The sequence below is a fragment of the Benincasa hispida genome, chromosome 5 (assembly GCF_009727055.1).
Source record: "Benincasa hispida cultivar B227 chromosome 5, ASM972705v1, whole genome shotgun sequence".
NCBI classification, from domain to species: Eukaryota; Viridiplantae; Streptophyta; class Magnoliopsida; order Cucurbitales; family Cucurbitaceae; genus Benincasa; species Benincasa hispida.
Window position 1 is genome coordinate 11,672,723 of NC_052353.1, and position 4,803 is coordinate 11,677,525.

The following is a 4,803-nucleotide window of genomic DNA, read 5'->3' on the forward strand; positions in this document are numbered from 1 at the left end:
TTAAAAACCATACTGTTGCAAGTACATTGAACTTCCAATGACTTTCAGACGGCGCAACAGAGTAGGAAAATTAATGTTGCCCATCTTTTCAATCATTAGTGAGAAGAGCTGCTTCACCTTGAAATCTATAAATACCCAATGCTACCAAAGAGAGATGACATAGAGAGAGCAAGGAGGCATGGCGAAGCCGAGAGAAATCGCTTTTTGAAAAGATCGAGAGACTGCCAGAAAACAATACAAAGGAGAGAAGTCCAACACTTGCGAGAGCAAGAATCCGGAAATCGGAATAGAGTTGAAGTGATAAAAAGAATGTAAAAGGCCACGGAAAGCAAGACATTGTTTACCTGACTTGTTATTTCTCAATCCATTTGTTGTTTTGTACGCAACACTTTATCTGCAAAAATGGAAACTTCATTTCAATTTATGTTCAATCTCTCCACACCATGCATGCGTAACTAAATTTGTGAACGGGTTGAGAAATACTTAGCTAGCATGACTTAAGCTATGCATTTTATGCGATCATCTTGTCTTATGTATGCGTCATTCATCATTTGGAAGTACTTAAGAGAATAGTCTAAAGATAGAATCTAGGTTTAAGAGAGTTGGATTAGATCGCATAAGCAAGAGTAGAGACTTAGAAATTAGTTCTATCTACTGCTTTCCATACACATCGCATGCATCCTAGAAACAGGAAATGTGGCATTATGCATTGAGAAATCTAGTACTAATATTTGTGTATAGCATGATCGCATGACTTGTACACAATCTTGAGAAATGTTAGCTAAATCTCTTCTCAACCCCTTCATTGCATACTTGTTATAACACTACGCTTTCATCACTCCGCGTTCAACTCCATTGCATAGGAAAGTCTAAATCAAAACACCATCTACTTCTTTATCACCACTACAATAGAATCAGAGAGTCCATCGCATATCTATTTAGTAGTTCCTGTGTTCGACCTTGGACTTAACAGGAACCTAAGAAGGCATATACTTGGGCTTTGTTTGGAAAACTTGTATGATCATCGTATCCACACATTATTGCATGATAAACCATCGCATCAAGTTTTTGGTGTTGTTGCCAGAGACTATGGTATAGATTGCACTAACATCAAACATCTTTGATCTTTCCAGCTTTTGACATTTGTTGCATTGCCATTCCATCTGTAAAAGAAGAAGCAAGTGTCGCATGAGCGAAGGACACACTTCTGAGCTCAAATACGACCCAGAGATCGAAAGAACCTTTTGTAAAAGACAGAAAATAGACGTAAGTGACAACGAAGAGTTCACAGAATAGCTGAACAACCTGAAGTACGAGTAGCAAATGAAAACAACATAATGGCAAATCTTATCCTACTGGAAAATGATCACAATAGACCCATCCGGGACTATGTGTCACCAAACCTGTATGATTTCTCTCCAGGAATCATGAGACCAGAATTGGATGGATCAAGGTTCGAGATGAAGCCAGTAATGTTACAAATGATACAAATAGCAGGACAGTTCGGAGGACGGCGTGGTGAAGATCCGCACGCCCATCTATGAAACTTCATTGAAATTTGTAACACTTTTGTGTTCCCTAATATTGCCCCATAAGAGGTTCGACTCAAGTTATTTCCATTTTTACTATGTGATAAAGCAAGAAAATGGGCTTACTCTCTCGAATCAGGAGAGATAACTTCATGGGAGCAAATTGTGGAAAAGTTTATGAAGAAGTATTTCCTTCCCACAGAGAATGCCAGAAGGAAGAAATTGATCACCAATTTTGAAAAAGAAGAAGATGAATCACTCAGTGATGCATGAGTGAGATTCAAGAGACTAGTACGCGACTGCCCACATAATGGATTGCCGGATTGTCTCCAAATGGAAATTTTCTATCATGGAGTCAATTCTACATCGCTGACAGCTGCCAATGCGGCAGCAGCAGGAGGTCTACTGGACAAAACATATGATGAAGCAAAGAACATTCTTTATCGCATCTCGAAAAACCACGAAGATTGGCAACAAAGCGATCAAAGAACAAAACCAGGAGAAAGTAATGCAAGTAATGGTGCCATCGCATCATTGCAAAATCAGATGAATGCGATGATAAATTTGTTGCAAGGCATCACAATAAACAATTCAGGAACTCGAAGTGGGCAAGGCAATGTGATAGAGCAAACAAGCACCAGTTGTGTTGCATGTGAAGAATCGCATTCATTTGAGGAGTGTCCACGAAATCCTCAATCAATTTACTTTGTCAAAAACAATCCTTTTTCAAACACTTACAACTGGGGGTGGCGATTTCACCCTAATTTTTTTTGGAAAAACAACCAACAACAAGGCAGTCAACCTATGGCTCAGAGAGAGGGACCACCAGGATTTTTCCAAAGAACTAATAGACAACAGCAATAGCAGGCTAGCAGCTCTCAAACACCACCATCATCATCCCTGGAAAACTTGTTAAAGCAATAGATCGAAAAGAATGAAACAATCCTTCAAAACCAAGCTACATCCATCCATAATTTGGAAATTCAAATAGGACAAATTGCAGGAGAGCTAAAAAACAGTCCCCAAGGGACATTACCTAGCTTAACTGAGCTTCCATGCAATCCAGGGAATACAGGGAAAGAACACTGCCAGGCAGCCACCCTAAGAAGTGGAAAGGCAACGGTAGAAGTCAGGAAGGAGCCTAGCGAGACGGAGTCAAAGAACCAACCTCCGTTGCCGCAAACTGAGTCAAAGGAGTCCAAGAGTATAGAACTTGAAGATGCGATCACCTCTAAGCCTCTAGACCATGGAATAGTGAAAGTACAGCTACCTCCATTTTCTCAAAGACTGAAAAAGAAACAAAACGATGAAGGTCAATATCATCGCTTGCTGGAAATATTGAAACAACTACACATCAATATTCCATTTATAGAAGCGATAGAGCAGATGTCGGTGTATGCCAAGTGTTTGAAGGACATTATTTCGAAGAAGAGAAGCACGAAAAAATTCGCCATGGTGGCATTAACACAAGAATCAAATACTATTGTCCCACAAAAAATGCGCGATCCAGGCAGTTTCACAATACCCTGCTCAATAGGAGGGATCTACATTGGTCAAGCATTATGCGATATTGCGGCAAGCATAAACTTAATGCCCCTTTCAATCTTCAAACAATTGAATGTAGGACAGCTAACACCTACAACGGTGACTCTCCAACTTGCGGATAGTCCCTGGTACACCCTGAAGAAAAATTAAAGGATGTCTTGGTAACAATAGAAAAATTTATTCTACCTGCAGACTTCATTATCCTAGATTATGAGGCGGATAAAGATGTTTCAATCATATTGGAATGACTATTCTTGTCTACTGATCGTGCTCAAATAGATGTGCACAAGGGAGAAATCACAATGAGCCTCAATTTAAAGAAGCTCAGGTCTAATATTATCAAGGCAATGAAGTTCCCAGAAGAGGAAGGCTTATCAAATTCCGACGATGAACACACTTGCGTTGAAGATTGGGAGTCCGAGGAAGAAAATGAAGAAAGAGAGGATGCGACAGCATCTTTAAAAACCCACCATGCAATAACAGGGAAGTGAACAATGAAGAAATATTGAGTTTGATGAAGAAAGAAAAGCACAGAAGCCCTCCTTAGAGCAACCACCTACGCCCGAACTAAAAACTCTACCAATCCACTTGAAGTACATTTTCCTTGGCTAGAATGAAACCTTACCAGTCATCATATCCTCTGTGTTACCTGATGAAAAAGAAACTGCGTTGCTCAGTGTTCTAAAGAAGTATATTAGAGCAATTGGATGGACGCTCGCAGACATCAAAGGTATTAGCCCGACGTATTGCATGCATTGAATTCGGATTAAAGAAAACCAAAAAGGCTGAATAGAACCTCAACACAGACTGAACCCTACGATGAAAGAGGTTTTCAAAAAAGAAATCATGAAATGGTTAGATGCCGACATTATATACTCTATCGCAGATACCATGTGGGTTAGCCCCGTGCAATGTGTTCCCAAAAAGGGTGGGATGACAGTAGTCCCTAACGCAAACATGGAGTTGATCTCCATGAGGACTGTCATAGGTTGGCGAATCTATATGGATTATAGGACACTCAATGTTGTGACAAAGAAAGATCATTTCCCTTTACCTTTCATTGATCAAATGCTCGACCGACTAGCAGGAAATGACTATTTCTGCTTCCTTGATGGGTACGCAGGCTATAACCAAATTATGATCGCATCAAAGGATCAAGAAAAGACCACATTCACATGTCCATATGGAACTTTTGCCTTTCGTCACATGCTTTTTGGACTATGCAAAATACGTTTCAAAGGTGTATGATGGAAATCTTCCCCAAGTACCTTGAAGACTCAATTGAAATCTTTATGGACGATTTTTTAGTCTATGGGAAAACATATGAAACATGTCTGAGAAACTCTGAGAGAATAATGAAAAGATGTGAAGAAACTAATTTGGTGCTGAACTAGGAAAAGTGTCATTTCATGATTAAAGAAGGAATTGTGCTTGGGCACAAGGTTTCAAAGAATAGACTAGAGGTGGATAAAGTAAAAATTGAAGCTATAGAAAAAATTCCACCTCCCGTAAATGTGAAAGCTTTGAGGAGTTTCTTAGGACACGCGGGGTTTTACAGAAGATTTGTGAAGGACTTCTCCAAAATAGCCCGATCATTGAATTCATTGTTAGAAGACGATATACCTTTTGATTTTGATCCAGCGCCAATTCTGAACACACCTGATTGGGCGAATCCATACGAGCTTATGTACGTTGCCAGCGGATATGCGATGGGGGCAGTCTTGGCATA

At 39.9% G+C, this 4,803-nt stretch overlaps 1 non-coding gene across 1 annotated transcript; it reads right to left on the reverse strand.

Moving 5' to 3' along the window:
- Nucleotides 1-1,739: 1,739 nt before the first annotated feature.
- LOC120078909 lies at nucleotides 1,740-1,846 on the reverse strand. Its single transcript, XR_005482184.1, has one exon. It is a non-coding gene; the product is annotated as a small nucleolar RNA R71 (small nucleolar RNA).
- Nucleotides 1,847-4,803: the final 2,957 nt, after the last annotated feature.